Source organism: Homalodisca vitripennis, chromosome 1 (genome assembly GCF_021130785.1).
Source record: "Homalodisca vitripennis isolate AUS2020 chromosome 1, UT_GWSS_2.1, whole genome shotgun sequence".
Taxonomy (NCBI): Eukaryota; Metazoa; Arthropoda; class Insecta; order Hemiptera; family Cicadellidae; genus Homalodisca; species Homalodisca vitripennis.
Window position 1 is genome coordinate 73294395 of NC_060207.1, and position 18456 is coordinate 73312850.

Consider the following 18456-nt stretch of genomic DNA (forward strand, 5'->3'; position numbering starts at 1 on the left):
ATCTTGAAATCAGGCCCACAAAATAGTTTAAGATAAAGATATGTATTAAAAATGTTATACAAATTAATACATAAACACTTGTTCTTTAAATATCCTACGTGAAGAAATTACATTTTGTAAATGAAGTATAGTTTAATAAATGGTATAATTTTAATACAGCGTTACATAATGAAAGTAATTTGTTTATGTACAACCATTCCAAGCCATTCCTTCAGTTATCTTTCAAATACATATTAAAATTCATACCATTTTTTCAAGTTCTCTTTCCATGACCAAGATTTTAACATAGCGAAAACAATGTGCCATCTGAAACACTGTAAAATATATAATAAATGAATAGTGATGTTGAATAACAGAATACACAAATTCTACACGAAATGTAAATGTACTGAATGTGATGTCCAAACAAACCAAAGAAAAAGCGGCTACAACCGCCTATAACTGGAATGTGGCGGATTATTGAATGCGTAGATAAGGGAAATCTCTTCTCTGTTCTGTTCATAACTTGTGCAGTTTGGATCCATCCTATGTTCAGTAATTATTTTCAGTAAATATTTAACAAAATGTCAATGTATAATAAATTTAAATTGGTAATTGTTATTGTGTCCAAATGTGTTTTTGAGATTTCTCTATTATTTCCTGTGACTATCCCAATCATATATAAATATAGTTTTATATAGTTAACAACTTTAACTTTAAGGTTATAATTTCCAAAATAAAACAATTATTGTAAAATGGAAAACCATTTGAATAGACAAGGAAGTTTTAGCAATGCGTCTTCGCAATAATATTTATTATAATTTATAACTTTGTATATAGATATGATAATTTATCTAACGGTAATGTATCGTATAGATTATAATCTTGTTCACAATAATTTAAAACCCTATTAACCTTTTTATCATTATCACTTGTTAACATTTTCTAATAATGACAATACAAATGAATCAAATGCGATACCAAATCTCATCTAAATTTTAGGCACTTTTTCAGATTATAAGAAATTCAACCAGGTCCTATATTAGTTATTCACAAAATATAATTTAAATGTTCAATAAATAAGAAAAAGCCAAACTGAACTGATCACACATTTCTAGTCTCAAAATCTCCGTTTATATTGCGTGCATAATTGTGTTGCCTTGTTCGTCGAAAAAGGTTTCAAAATTTGTTTTTATAAAAATCAATTCATTATAATATAATATACACAACTTTCAGCAGTAGGATAATATAAATACTAAACACACATGATGACTTGGATTTGTGTAGAAAATACGTGTATACAAGCTTGAGGATGATTTTCAATTATTTGAAATCTTAAAAAGATAACAAAAAAAGAAATCAAAATTATATTAAATACAATATTGTGCCTCTGAACAAATGTGCGGCCCACGTGCCGTTTGTGTGTGTTCTGACAAATATAATGTATATCACCACACAGTTGACGTGAATTTGACAAGTTGACAATTTATTACAATTCACAAATTAACCAACATACAAAATGTGTTTTATATATTTAACACCCACATAAGAGCAGCGAACCCGTTCAACTCCTGTAAGTGTTTCTAGCATACGTCACGGCGACATGTAGGGGGAAGTGGAGGGGGCTGTGCAAGAACATTCCCTGCTCTCCTTCCACCACAAGGAGGCGAGGCTCATCTAGAGGTGGTGATGGCCGAATGAAGAGTAACACAACGTCGACCAACGCAAATCAAAAAGGAAAATATCTGAATTTTTTCCAAAGTATGATCTTACTAAATCCAATAAACTTTAAAACAAAGACTTACTTCTCATTACGTTAATGGTTTACATTGATACAAAACACTGGTAAAGGAACAATGAAATATACTGGAGCCCCTGAGGGTTTTGGCTTCGGAATACAATTACAGAGAATTAATTTATATGTTCGACGTGGGATTTTGTTTTTTTAAACTACACATCTATTAAAGATAATTTTTAAATTATTAAATAGGAACCTTTTATTGATAAGATATATCAAATCATGCCCTCACGAAGGGCAGAGCGGAGCAGCAGGTGCAAAGTACAGTGGAATGTTTCGACTAGTTTAGTTATAAATGATAAGTACTCTGTAAATGTTTTTATAACAGTGGAAATACTGTGTTTTGTCAAATAATGCTTGTATATTGTTTGACATCAATTGTATTACAGACGACTTTTTCTATTAAAGTATCACAAAATATGTTTTATTGCTTCGCCTGGTAAGTAACCTGATTTACATTGCAGTTCATTATTATTTTAAAAACAGATAAATCGACGATCAAAAACCAATTTAAATAGAAAATAGAAAAATAATGAATAAAATGTAATGAATTTATTATTCTATTAATTAATTGTATTCTATTCGTTTTCAAACCGTGGATAAATCAGTAACCAGCAGCGGGACTGATGAGAACAGCTGCGTTATAAGTAAAAACCTGGGTTCATCTTCAGAAAAAAGTTCAGATTTTGGTGAAATAATTGAAAATTAGTAGAGGATTAACCTCTTTAAGAGATGCTTCAAGCGAACTACAGGATAGACTGTCATCTCACTTTACGAGCTTCATTTGTTTAAGCTCATACAGGTTGTCGGCAAAAATATATTAATAAGAAATACCATGAAATGTATAAAAAGAAGGTAAGTGAAACTTAATTATTTTCACGTCAGAAAAAAAGTTCCGAAGTAGCGTAAATTTAGCTAACTTCGATCATTGAATAAACTGTTTCCTTTGTGGGCAAGAAGCTGATAAGGTGAAGTCAGATTTCATATATCAATACTCCAACTTTAAATGAATACAAAAACTTTAGATGAACTTAAAAATAAAACGTCATAACTGTGGATTACCTATTTTAGAGTGGTTACAATATTGAAGGACTTCATTTTTGCGGACCGAATGGGAGATTGGTATTTACATTTATATAGTATTGAGCTTCAGTACTTATATAGTACTTCATGCATCAGGGCATTTTCCTTATGATAAGGATGCACAAGTTTATCTGCAAGATATGAAAGAATTACAGTATAAAATGGACCCTATGGAGTTTAAAACAATTTAGGGAAGTAACTTATATTTTACATCTAGACGATCGGAAAAGTTTTTTCTGGCATTCCAAGTGATCAGACTATTGAGCAAACCTTTGATGAAAGGAATGAGTGTAGAAGGAGGTCCTTTTAAACGTGGTGCCACTGAAAATGTAGTATATAAATGGATCAGGGGACTTATTTATAGCCAAGATATGATTAAAGCCATAGAAAAGTTTTGTGAGATATCTTTCAATAAAAGTCATCAATACACTGATTCGACAGATGCTAGAATAGACAGGATTAATATTGATGTAAAAGTATTGGCGGACTTGGCGGAAAAAATACAACCCTTTACAGTTGCTATCATGTCTATTGCTACAGGAATTACTGGATATATAAAATATAAAATAGATAAATAATTGTTATCATGCTTTTGAAGAAGGTTTGAAATCAATGAATAAAAAAAGAGTTAAAATCTACCTGAATTGAAATTATAAAGGAAAAATAAAAGTGAATCCTCTAATGACGAAAAATAACAAAATTAAAATTCATGACGTTATTCCTGATTGCTCCATTGCTGCTGTTTCAACGTATTTGTGTTAAAAAAACTGACGAAGAACTTAAAATTATATGAATTATGAACTGGCACCATATCCGCTTGCTCTATTTGAAGATGGTGAACTACGAAAGACTAAAAATTCATTTGTTTACGAGTTATTTCCGAAAATTTCTATTTATTTAAAAAGTTTAGAAAATGTTCGTTACGTTATTGATGGAGGGTTGTTATTACATCGTTGTAAATTGCGATTGAATGAAACGTTCACAATTATATGTAAGCATTATTTTACATATTTAAAGAATAATTACAATAGAAACACTTACGTAGTATTAGATGGATATAAAAAGACAGGATTAAATCTGTTGAAAGGATACGTCGCGCAATGAAGAATAAATGTGCAGATACTAAATTCGATGAAAATATGCCTTTGAAAATTGCTCAAGATAAACTTTTGTCGAACAATAAAGATTTAAATCGCTTGATAGAAATGTTGAGAGTGAAATTAGCCAAAACAATATTTTCACATGCCAAGCAGAAAGTGACACTGATAAATTAATTGTCGATACAGCTATTAATTTTAGAATTAAAAAATGCTGTAATTGTTTTAGAATATATCGATGTCTTGGTGTTATGAACGGCATTGGCGGATGTAGATCGTGAAAAGTATTTTCTAAAACCATCTCAAGGCTAAGTTTAATAAACATTATTTTTATCTAAAAATGTAGAAAAACTTCTACCAACATGTAAGGAACATATTCTTTTGTACATGCTTTCGCGGGTACATACTACTTCTGCGTTTTTCAATAAACGCAAAATTAAGTTTGTCAAAGTTTTTGTGAAACGAAATTATTTTACAGGAATCTGCAGAAGTATTTAAAAATACCAATGAAGACCCAATAATATATTTCAAGCGGGTATAGGATGTATTTTGGGTTTATATACAGCTTCAACAAACACTAAAGATTTGAATACGTTCATGTTCAATTATTTAATAAAAGTAACTGCCAAATATACCAGTGTTCATTTATCACTATTGCCTCACTTAAAAAGGGTGTACATGCACACCCAGATATGGTTAGGAAATGACGTAGTTATTGAAAATTGGGTATGTAAATATTCCAACAACATATACATCCAATAACAATGAATCAATTACCTGCTCCGTATAATCTATTGCAAATGTTATTCTGTAATTGTACAACGGGGATGTGGAGCTGCGTTTGAATGTCGGGAAAGTGGCTGATACTGTTAGTAGGTAGTGTAGCATGTTTACCACGCAGCGAAAATAGTTGCTCCAATACTTCACTTATTTTACAAATAAATGAAGTCTAAGAAAGTGTTTGATATATACAAAATGTAAAATGTTAATATAAACAAATATTGATCCCTACTGCCCGTGCTTGATACACACAGGCATCTCTAATTTACTCATAATTAGCTTCCCTTAGTTATAGTTATAATTATCTTTAGTTTATTTATATCTATTTAGGTGAAATTGCACATATAAATAAAAAAAACTCTTTAAAGCAAAACTATATGGACAAAAAATATTTTTGTATACTATTTGTAAACAATGAAAAAGCGAACGCACAAAAAAGTTTTGGTAAACATTGTAATGTATAGTTTAAATTTCAAAATCCCACGTTGATCATATAAATGTATTTACTGTTATTGTATTCCGAGGTTTTGACGTTTTCAAAACTCCACGCTCTCCACTAATACATGTTTCCCAAAAACGGACATTTTAGTCAAACTAATATATTCTAAAATGCTCTTATCCAGTCGAATTCGGCTGACTAACGAATAATTCAAAATAATTTAGAACGGAAACTTCTAAATTATAAGTACACACATGTACGTTTTGAAATAGCACTTAACACCTGTTCTTGATTGTGGGACAGTGCGCACAACTGCACTCTATTGCAGTGACTTGGGTGTAATACAAGGTAAATGCAACAATATACGTGTAAATGAGCGTTTTTAATTTTATATAATAGTATACAACTCGGATTCTTGCCATTTTTGTGATTACTATTTTGCACATGTCAAACTATTCATATTTTTTCTAGATGTAGGATTTTTGAATTTATAGTTTTACATAAGTTTTACATACAGATAATTAATGGACTCACATCAAAATTGTAAATCAAAGAGAATAATGTATAAAATATATTTTCTATGTGATTAAGTATGATGAAATCAATTTTATTGTAATGTGCAATGCCTGCACAATTTATGTTTATGCAATAAGCAACACATCACTGCGTTGCAGAATGTTTGGTAAAAATACAGGAGAACCAATAAGATTTACCACAATCTGCCCCTATCTATCAAAAGTACCATAAGCGTATTGCATTGTTACTAAATTGCTGGAATATCGTTCCGTCTAACCACTTAGACGTATTGAAAATTAAATCTTCCGTTACATGAACTATTGGTATAAGAATGTCCATCCTTTAAAAAACAATGCTTTAATTGTTTGTCTAGTTTATATAATATATATATATATATATATATATATATATATATATATATATATATATATATATATACGTTGGTCCAATATTAGTAAATACAACCCATGCTAATATATAAATAATTAAAATAAAGATTAAATCACAAAAGTACTTGCTCTGCCGAAATTAAATTAGTATACATATACATTACATTTGTATAAACGGCAATAGCCTGATTTAATTTTGGTCAAGGCAGTATTTTTTGTGATTCAGTTGTTATTATATATATATTATATATATATATTATAATATTAAATATATAAATATATATATATATATATATATATATATATATATATATATATATTATATATATAACCTAGCTAATAAAAGTTGATCTTGAAGGAAGGACAAGTTTAAACACACTGACGAACAATGATGAACAATCTCATCACATAGGGAAGTGATCTGACTAATGATACCTACAGATAAGCAACTGATAACGGACAGGTTCTGACCAGAGCCCTCAAATTGTTATCTGGGACATTATACTGAATCAAATTTCTGATCAACAATCAATCAAAGCTTTTTAAAATACGAAAGCTGCTTATAATGCAATTTAATACGTATAAGATTACTCAATTATATAAATACAATTACTTTATTAATAAACTCTTATTTTCCATTTTTAAATCTCCTTTAAATGTTTTTAAACAACCGTATCAGTTTAGTAATGAATTTTTCTTTAAAAAACAGATGATTGAATCAGAAGATTGATTATTTATAGTACATCAAAATCGAAATTACTTTTTGTTCAGTGAGATAACTGTTATGAATTCACCTTTTTAAGTTAGACCATATTCCCCGACATTTTGTAGCAGTAGTAATGAAAAATTATCTAAAGTACCGGTAGCAGTACCTAAGCGACTTTTACAAAGGTCTTTTTTGTTACTTGTGTTAGTTATTGGCTGGCCAATTACCCCTTTGAATATTATCACTGACTTATGTGACACTCTGTATGAACCACCATCACTAAGACTAATACTATTCCTAAAGATTTGTTATTTTCGGAGCACACCGAGATTGATTAAATTTTGGGTTTTCATTAAGATGTCTTAATATAAGGACACAAATGTTTTTTATTATACTGAGAATATTTGTGTAACCAATTAATTGGATTACTATCATTTATAAGTATAAGTATAACAAATATTCAAGCGAGAAATTATAAAAACATACATTGAGGATACCCGTAATGTATGATACCCCAACAAGTACATGAAACATTTAACTTCCATAAACACAGAGATAGAAAAAAAACATTTATTAATTAGTTATGTATACGGTTGACTTCCACGGATGAATATATTTGAAAAACCAATCTCTGAACATGCTCGTATTTTTAACAACATTACGGTATAACGTTAATTTCATGATTTTGAAAGTTATTAAGGTCAATAAGTGAAAACCATTTTTCAACAGTTCAATAGTGTTGTACAAAATGTGTATAGACGGGTCTCCGTTGAAATTTGTTGTCGAACATTGCCACGATGATTGTTCATCCGCAGCCTGAGCGACAATGATGTTTCTTCAAAGCAGTTTTAGAATTATGTCACAAAGATCATTTGTAAACCATTTTCGCCGTTACAAGTAGCCTGTTCTGCAATAGAACATTGTTTATTGGTAATACTGTTTTTGTAAGTTTGTAGATGACGTCATGCTGAACTACATCGTGGTTACACTTTACTGCATCCACCAGTCAATATATAATAAGGTTTGCAATTGCTAATTATATCATCACAAAATTGGTTCATAAACAAGACACACAAATGTTTTTAAGGGAGAGAAAAATCTTTAAATCAATATTTTATGCAATATGTGGGATCCACTTATTTATTTTTAGTTGAAAAAATACGCCAACAGTATAATAGTATATTGAAATAAAGTACTGATAATTCTGTTATAATAAGACTATTTTTATTTTCTTCCTTAAGAAAAGTTTTGTTATTGGTTTGCCTACTCTTATTTTCAGACACTTTGCTACGCAAGAATGTAGTGCTTGTTGCGTAACTCACATTGCATGCACTCCACACAATATTAAACAATGGTTTCCATAGACACAGGTAGATAAAATTAGTTTTGTGAGTTATATTAGTTTTATAATATCGATTTGATTTGACTAATTATGTGAATCAATAGTTACATGAAACTATAAATCAAAATACCAACCTAATTTAGAAAAAGGACCAAAAATAGTTACTTTTGCTATTACTTAAAAAGGCCAAATAATACAAGAAGTCCCATTTAACACATTAATCGTCTCTTATAAATATATATACTTAGATAAGATCCTATAAACACCAGTAGTAGGTCTACTCTTCTGCTATTTCACTGACTGTAGCATAATATCCAAGTCCTGTTTGACAGTTGATACCGACCTAGCCTTGAGAACACATCGTAAGTGGTATTTCACAATCTGTATGTATGTGTGCTTACACCAAATTAGGCGCAAGGTTCCTTTCTGAATTATTATATATTTGTTTATCAGTCGAATTCGAATAGATAAAAAGATTTTTGGATAAATCATTTGACTAAATTTGTTAGTTTTTGTGAATTGTTTTTTTTTATTCTACATGTTTATTGTATAAATCTAACCAATTAACTCACGCGATTCTCAGTAGAATTTTTTAAGGCTGACAGACCAAATTCCTAATTTTTAAGACTGTGTCTTTCAACGCCAGTGAATAATTCTGTGTCTGTTACAGCATAATGTAGAGGAGAAATAAAGGTGTTTACAATTTTCGTATATAAAATGTAATAATAGTTTATTTATTGTTACCTGATCTGGTCTGTATTACCTTCATATTCAAGGGTATTAAGTTTCTCATGTCCCAATTTGCAAATACGATACCACTTTTACCAACAGACTTGGATACATAATCACATTTCATGATGTGATAGTAAAATCTTCAGTTTTTACGAAATCCTGCATTAAAAGTTGCAAACTTTTACCATTTCAAACCTGTACTTTTTATAATTTTGTACTTAAGGAAACTAAAAACATGTGTGACAAATGTCAGTAGTGTAGCTAGAACTGTTTAAATACAAATATTTTACTATAAAACACAAACACATCTTGTTAGTACTTATTTTCTACCAATTACGTGTACCTATCAGATAACACTTATCATGTAGCATACACTGTTCTCACACCTGCTAGACATTTTCCGTTAATTCACTAATACCACATTCATATTACTCCTATATTTTTCTAAGTTAAAATTCAGACTCTTCACTTTTGTAATTTAACTAATACCTAATATCTCGTGGGGTGATGTTCTTCATGCGACGCGATCAGTGCGGGAGGCATTATTGTTAGCCCGTTCCACTACAAGTACCCAGTTGGGGTATAAATTGCATTAAGTCTTCACAATTTTAACTGTTTTATATTTACTCTAAGATTTTCTACATTCTTATACTCAGGAACTCGAACGAAACGAAAATAAAACAACTGCATGACGTCGAAAAAACAGGTTTCCCAGAATGAACCAACTCCCACAGTCAACAGCGATAACGGAGCACCGAAAGCCCTTGGTGAGAACAATTTAGATAATATTCTATCTTTTTGACGTGACAACGTCTTAAATTAGGTTGCGGCTCGGAGTCACTCATGAAAAAGTGTAACGCCCGGTAACGTTACGATGCCCGTCCAGTGGGTCCGCCGCACGGGATCCGCACGGGATAAAGCAGATAACTGTGGGTCCGCCGCACGGGATAAAGCAGATAACTATGTTTATTCGTGAAAATGTGGAGTGCTTAGATTCGTCATTTACAACAACTACAACAATAAAGGTAAATAATTGTACACTGATATTTCATTATCGTAAACTATGATTGATTGATTAATTGTTAGATTGACACAAAAGTTGAGAAACTGAGTTTATAGGTTATGTCATACTATTGACAAATGTTGATAGTGTTAAGTAAATTATTAGTTTAAATCACTCTGCAATCAATCGTAATTCAGTCGATTGAGAAGAAACAGCGCGTATTGCTAGTCAAACATTTAAAATAACAAATTATAACCTCTAACCTGTCATAACAGTGCGACCAAACAAACGAACTAAACCGACCAATCACCACGCGCGGAGTTAGAATTTAACTGTGTTTAGCAAGAATTTCAAATTCCAATTTTAGTAAATGTTTTATTCAACTTTACCATTTACAATAACAAATTTTAATTAATTTCAAATTATGTACAATGTTTTAGTAAACAAAATATATTTCTATAGTTAAAATTTGTGCAATTCTTATTTTCATTCAATTCCTTGTTCCTATTGTGCAATTTAATAATATTCATATCAATAAATATTCTACCGAGAAAAAGACGTTGTCACGTAAAATCTTCGCCCATAAAACCGACTTTACAGGCAACCATAATGTTTTTTTTATCGATGTTTCATATCGTTTGTCCTAAATATTGGTTGTTCGAATGTTCACTTGTCCGAAATTGATGTATCCGGATAGAGACAAGGAAAAAAATCTTACCGTACCTAATTTCCCATTATCCACTGCCCAGTGTCCTATCCGTCTCTAAAACATTGATTATAATATAAACAATCGGATGGAGACAAAGGATATGCAAAAAATGCTTCCTTCCTTCCCCTCAACCTTTCTTATCACTCAGCCCCACTTCCTGGTGTATTCTTGCCTCTAGAGCTTTTGCAAAGACTCTTAAGTCTGTGGTGGTGGATCTATTGTAATTTATAAAAGCATTTCATTAAAAAAGAACAGACACATTATCATTTTCTTTTTTTTAATTAAACAGGAAACAATCTGACAATTGACCATTTATTACATGGTTAAATGATGTAACGTTTAGTTACAGAAACCATAAACTCTTTAAGGTTAAAACTGAATAATGATTCCTGGTGAGATGTTCTTTTACTCAAGTGTTTTTATAAATATGTTTATAAATACAATTGTTGTGTGACGACAACATTGATATAATTATATTTTGCATGAATTTATTATATACATATAGAGGCTTGTACTTAAGTTTTACTTGTGTGAAGGAGTGGGCTATGTTTTCAGAACGGCATTGCTCCCTTCAATGTGGGATAAACACGGAAAGTTCAATAGTATAATTGGATATAATTGGAAAGCTGCATGTTTTATCTTCAGCGACACATGTTCCTGTTTCTTTCTGCATTTTTCAAACAAACTATATTTTGGACAAACTATATGGCACCCTTATTTTATTTCGATACATCCATTAATGGGTCATGAACAATAATTTATTTATATATATATATATTATATATTAATGGTTTTAGAAAGTACCAAATAGCCTAGTAAAAATTTCGGGGACATGTAGCAAAAGACTCGCAAAATTGTTGTCAAGAGTATCATAATTTCAAATTTAGTTTCCATGTACGTAAAGTACATCCTAGCCTCTCATGTATCATTGGAATACAAACAAACTACGTACTGTTGCAAAATAAATCGTGTTAAACCGAATATTCAGGTCATTCTACTTTTGAAGTATAACTATACACGTGTTGTATGGTCAGGAAAGAGCACTGATGTTTAGGTTTACTCCACTTATATTAGTTTAGTCTGAATAGGTTTTGAAAAGTAGCCCCAAAATGAAAAACATTAAATATTACAGTAAAACACACTCCAGGGCATAACTGAGATATCAATCAAAAGAGAAGATAAGTTGATGACAAGTCATTAAGCTATATAATGATAGTTCGGATGTAAATTAGGTTAGGCATGAAAATACAGTTTCTTAGAGAATCCTGGAAGGAACAGAAATAAACTGTTACTATTCATAATTCTTATTAAATATTTCAATATAATTTAAATTCTGATTTAAACACCAACATATATTTAAATTCCTCCTGGAACAAGGCTGTATTGTAAGAGTAGGTAGCAGTCATTCTAGTCCAAAATGACGTCACCACTTGAGTTAGTGGGCGACAGAATGGACAATTTGCGTCTCACATGACGTCAGAACTCAATTTCACAACAATATATTCTTAAATAAAATATCATTTACTCAATCACTTTCCTAGTTATTTTGTGATTTTATGTTTGTAAGTCAATTTGAAAGTATTCAAGATTCACTGGCTTGGGAATTTATTAAGCTGGATGTCTATGTTGAGATCCGAATCAATAAACTATGAATTATCAAGTTATCGTGTTCATTAGAAGTTTGAACAAAGTGTTTTTTTTTTTAAGTGAAAACTTTTTCAGGCGCGTTGGAGCGTTTTGGTAGAGGGGTAAAATCCTCGGTTCGCCGTCACCGAACATGCTAATGTGATTATAACATTGCATGAAAAAGTCTGTCTCGGCTGTGTTTTTTAACGGTAGAACTTGGCCGCGGGACTACTAACCTTATGAAAAAGTCAGGTTCGCTGTGTTAAAAACGTGTTCCCGGCGGAGTATGGAAAAAGACTGCGGAAAATTCTGTGACCGTTTACGGCTTCCTCTCGCGATTTTAAAAAGTGAAGCCATAATGTGTACAATTTCTGTAAGATGCGTCAATTATAGCTCTTAATATTGGCAATCTATTGTGGGTATCATTTTTAAATATTTTTAAAATAAATTTCGCAAAATAATTTTGATTATTGTTTAACATTTTACATATGCGGTTTAACAATGACAAGTAAAAAGTAGGTATAAGCGAGGAATTTTTTTTTATTTTTTGGTCAGACATAAATTGTCTGCGTTGAGAAAGTTGTTCGGTTGTGAAAATAGATGAATATTTTTTTTGCATTTTATCATTTTTTTATTGGAAAGGTTTTGAGTTTAGCATGTAGTAGCGTTTGAAGTGATGATCGTGGAACGTTTCTGGCCGGAATGTAGTTGGCGCATCTGGCTCACTGTACCGTTAATGTGCTGTACTCTAAATAAAATTAGTTTTATTGTGCAATAAAAATAACTTTACCGAAAGAACCATGTTAATTTAACTTATTTATTAGTTTTAAAAAATTGTGTGGGTTTAATTGTTATTGCATTTATATACTTTATCCGTAGCAATAACTGTATTATATACCAACGGTTTTGTTCCAAGCTCACTGATTGTTCACTCGGTGTTTACTCAATTGTATTGTTGTTTAACTCACTATTAATATTGAGCAATTTACAACATATTTTTTTTATAGTAATGAATAATGGAAAAACAACTCGAATATATTTTTAAACATTTTTACTATTTGTACGAATATTTGTATTTAAAATTTAGAATTTTTCATATTTTAATTATTGTTTTTTGTTTTAATATTTAAACTCTTCATCATGAAATGAGTATTATTACGGTATAAAGATTTATCCTTACTTGCGTGGTTTAATTTGATTTCTAGTTATTTGATTATATTTTTTAGTGGATTTTAAATTGGAAAATTAAAAACGCGTCAACATTTACTATTACAGATGTATGTGCTACTTATAACGTACTGATCTTTTGTTATATTTCTCTCAATATTAGTTCCGTTTTCACTTTCTAGCGGCAGTCCCACGTGCTACTGTTTTTTTTTTTTTTTTTTTTTAATAAGGTGAAACTTCTTTAGGCGCGTTGAGCGTTTTGTTAGAGTGTGTAAAATCCTTGGTTTCGCGTCACCGAACATGCTTATGATACCTAACCTGCGTTGAAAAAGTCTAGTTCTCGCTGTGTTTTTTAACCGTTAGGGACCTTGGCCTGCGGACTTCTAACCTGCATGAAAAAAAGTCAGTCTCGCTGTAGGTTTGTTAAAACTGTCCCGGACGGAGTATGAAAAACAGACACTGCGAATATCCTAGGTCTGACCTTTACGGCTTTCACTCTCGCGATTGTAAGAAGTTGAAGCCAGTGTCGTTACATTTCTGTAAGTTCACGATGCGTTTTCAAATTAAAGCTCTTAATATTGGCAATCTATTGGTTAATATTTTTAAATATTAAAAAAATTTCGAAATAATTTTTGAATTATGTTTACATTTTACATTGAGTTTACAATGACAAGAAAATAAAAAAACAGTAGTAAAGCGAGGTTTTTTTTTTTTTTTTTTTTTTTTTATTTTTTGGTCAGACAAAATTTGGTCAGCGAGAAAGTTTTTGTGTGGAAAATAGTTATGAATATTTTTTTTTTTATGCAATTTTTTATTTTTTTTTCATTGGTCAGTTTTGTTTAGCTGTAGTAGCTTTGAAGTGATGAAGGTGAACGTTTCTGCCGGACTGTAGTTGGCGCATTGGGCTCACTGTTACCGGTATTAAACTCAATAAATTAGTTATATTGTGCAATAATAAAAAAAATATAACTTTACGAAAAGGAACCAAGTTAATTTAACTAATTTATTAGTTTTTAAAATATATTGTTGGGGTTTTAATTGTTTATTGCAATTATTTATAGCTTTATCCGTAGCAATAAAATCATGTATTATTTTACAACGGTGTTCAACTCACTGTTGTTCACTCGGTGTGGTTACTCACTTGTTATTTCTATGTTTAACTCACCTATTTATATTGAGCATTAACAAACACAATATTGTTTATTTAGATTTAATGAATAATGAAAACAAAGATATTTTTTTAAAATTTTTTAATTTTGTACGCAATATTTGTTTTTAAATAATTTAGCATTACTTTCATTTTAATTATGGTTTTTAATATTTTAACTCTTCATCATGAAATGGTATTATTTATTCGGCTTTATAAGATTTATCTTACTAGAGTGGCGTAACAATATAGATTTTAGTTATTTGGATAATATTTTTTCGTGGATTTTAAAATTGGAAATAATAACGCGTCTCATTTTACAATTACAGAGCGTTCGTGTGTACTTGAGTTTCTATTAACGTATTGGCGTGTAATATTACTTAAACTTAATAGTTTTTCCGTTTTTCACTTCTTTCGGCAGTCCCACGTGCTACTGTTTTTTTTTTTTTTTTTTTTTTTTTAAGTGAAAAAATTCTTTAGGGCGCAGCTTGAGCGTTTTTGGTACGGAGAGAGGGTGTTTTTTTAATGTATCATTGGTTGCGTCACCGAACATGCTAATGTAATAACCTGAATGAAAAAGTCAGTCTCGCTGTGTTTTATAACCGTAGTCTTGGTCTGCGGACTTACTAACCTGCATTTGAGAAAAAGAAAAGTCAGTTCCTCCGGCTGTGTTTGTTTATAACTGTCCCGGCGGAGTATGAAATAACAGACTGCGGAAAAAAAATTTAAATTCAGTATTTTGGTTGTTCGTACCCTTTTTACGGCTTTGTCTCTCGCGATTTTAAAAGTGAAGCCGTTTGGTCGTACAATTTCTGTAAGATGCGTTCAAATTTATAGCTCTTAATATTGGCTATCTATTGGGTTACATTTTTAAATAATAAAAAAATTTCGAAATATAATTTTGTTTATTGTTTTACATTTTAACATCTTGCGTTTACAATGACAAGATAAAAGTTAGTAGCGAGGGATTTTTGTTATTTTTTGTCGTCAGACCCAAAAATTTTGTCAGCGAGACAAGTGGTTGTGAAAATAGATTATATTTTTTTTTTTTTGTAATTTATCATTTTTTTATTGGAAGTTTAGTTTAGGCCAGTAGTAGCGTTATGAAGTGATGATCGTGAAAACGTTTTCTGCCGGAAACTGTAGTTGGGCGCATTTGGTCACTGATACAGTAAATTAACTCATAACAATAAATTAGTTTTTTGTGACAATAAAAATACCTTACGAAAGAACCAAGCTTAATTTAAACTTTAATTTATTAGTTTTAAAAATATTGTGGGTTTAATTGTTTTATTGCAATTATATACTTTATCCGTAGGCAATTTACTGTATTATTTAACAAACGGTTGTTCAACTCATGTTGTTCACTTCGGGTGTTACTCTCTTGTTATTCTATTGTTTAACTCACTATTAATATTGAGCTATTACATAGATATTTTTATACAGATAAATGATAATGATAACAACGATATATTTTTAAACATTTTTAATATTTTGTTACGGTATATTTGTATTTAAAATTTAGAATTATTCGTTTTAATTATGTTTTTAATTATTTAACCTTCTTTATCCATGAAATGAGTGATTTATTACGGTATATGATTTATCTTTTAGCGTGGTAAATGATTTCTTAGTTATTTGATATATTTTTTCGTGGATTTTAAAATTGGAAAAGTAAAAAAACGCGTCATCATTTACAAGTACAGATGATACTGATACTATATATATTTTTTTTTTTTTTTTTTTTTTTTTTTTTTTTTTTTTTTTTCAGGTGGCCTCGGAGAATAAATAAACCCAACAATAGCTTGAAAACAGCTGTGGAAAACGACCACGAGAGCCTGTCCAATGTTAATGTTAATGTTACACCCTTTGGTACGCAAAATTATCTGGTCTTTTTTGAAATATGTGATACATATGCATCATAATGCCCTTGATTTTGTCTTGTAAAGTATATAAATTGTTATGTATTTATGGGAGAAAGAAGGAAGTTTAAAATTTCTGAATAACCAATAACAGTACCATATAAAAACAGTACCTTTGGAGTGTTTTAATGGGGTTATTTCTAAGCCAACGGTATTTAAATGTATTATTATGATTTTCAAGGGAAAAACATAACAATCTATATGAAAATTTGTATTGACCTTTCAGGAAATGGGACTCATCACCACTTGGTTAAAGAGTCACATCCTTACATCTACGCTGCTGCGGTGATTGTGTGTATACAGCAAGGGCAACACAAAGATACGTGTTAACAGTATCTTTTAAATTATATACCTTCCAGAGTCCTACGGTTTAAATAGGGCCGAGTATTTGTTTTAAGATTACTCTTATGGAACTCAATTGAAAATAGCCCATTGTAGCTGATGTCACTTAAAAATAATTACAAATTCTTTATAATTGGTATCGGTACATAAGTCAGGGTTTTAAAAACTGTCAAGACTTCATAGGGATGTTTATTACGCTAACATGTTAAACTGGAACTTTGCACATCCACAACGGAACTAAAACACCACCTTATATACTCTCGGTGAGGTTTTACCTTCAAACTGGGACCCCAAACAAATAGTCAAATCTCTTTTTAAGTATAGCTCAAGTTGCCAACTACTTTAAAACCAACTAATTGTTGGACTTTCATTAACTAAATTAGCATGATTACGAGATATGTGTCATTAAAGATATGATTAATGTAAATCCAAACATTTTTTACATTTTCTTGAAAAGTGTATACTGTTTGGATAAAGTAAACGATAAAGTACAAACAAGTTTCAGATTTTACTTCCGAATAATCAAACAAATATTTAAAAAACTAAAATGCGTTTGGATACGTAATGATATCTTTAACCCTTCACATGTCCTGTAATTATTCAGTCAAAAATTAGAGCGTTATAAAAGTTTTAGAAATTGGTTTTATGGTATCCAGGTACTGGAATAAAGAAGGCTACTTATACAGTTGGTTTAATCTTGTTAAGAAAATAGCTCTTACCAGTTCACCAAACATAATGTTTCTGTTTTTGTAAGACGGGAGTATTTTAAACTAATATATTTTATATGCATACTCATATACTAAATCATCTATTTCTTTACGATGATTGTATTTATTTACATTTAGAGGTCACACAGTACTATGATCGTGGGGTTATTTATGACCATGGATAGTTATGGGTTAGTATACATTCATATTGGCCATTATCATACTGTTGCATCGTACAGTCTCAGTTAGTACGGTGCAGTATCAGCTGGTATCGATACCATGTTTCAGTATACAGTATTGCGCAGCCTCTAGTTTGGCGACACACGTAACTGTTACCGCTACAGTCTCAGTTAGAACGGTGCAGTATCAGCTGGTATCGATACCATGTTTCAGTATACAGTATCGCGCATTGCCTCTAGTTTGGCGACACACGCAACTGTTATCGCTATAGTCTCAGTTGAGTGAAGCGGTGCAGTATCAGCTGGTATCGATACCATGTTTCAGTATACAGTATCGCGCAGCCTCTAGTTTGGCGACACACGCAACTGTTATCGCTACAGTCTCAGTTAGTACGGTGCAGTATCAGCTGGTATCGATACCATGTTTCAGTATACACTATCGCGCAGCCTCTAGTTTGGCGACACACGCAACTGTTATCGCTACAGTCTCAGTTAGTACGGTGCAGTATCAGCTGGTATCGATACCATGTTTCAGTATACAGTATCGCGCAGCCTCTAGTTTGGCGACACACGCAACTGTTATCGCTACAGTCTCAGTTAGTACGGTGCAGTATCAGCTGGTATCGATACCATGTTTCAGTATACAGTATCGCGCAGCTCTAGTTTGGCGACACACGCAACTGTTATCGCTACAGTCTCAGTTAGTACGGTGCAGTATCAGCTGGTATCGATACCATGTTTCAGTATACAGTATCGCGCAGCCTCTAGTTTGGCGACACACGTAACTGTTACC

At 31.1% G+C, this 18456-nt stretch overlaps 1 long non-coding RNA gene across 1 annotated transcript; it reads right to left on the reverse strand.

Moving 5' to 3' along the window:
- Window positions 1–117: 117 nt before the first annotated feature.
- On the reverse strand, window positions 118–4111 carry LOC124364552. Its single transcript, XR_006922633.1, has 2 exons — window positions 3902–4111; window positions 118–314 (listed from the first exon to the last, which is right to left on the reverse strand). It is a non-coding gene; the product is annotated as an uncharacterized LOC124364552 (long non-coding RNA).
- Between the last annotated feature and the right edge of the window lie 14345 nt (window positions 4112–18456).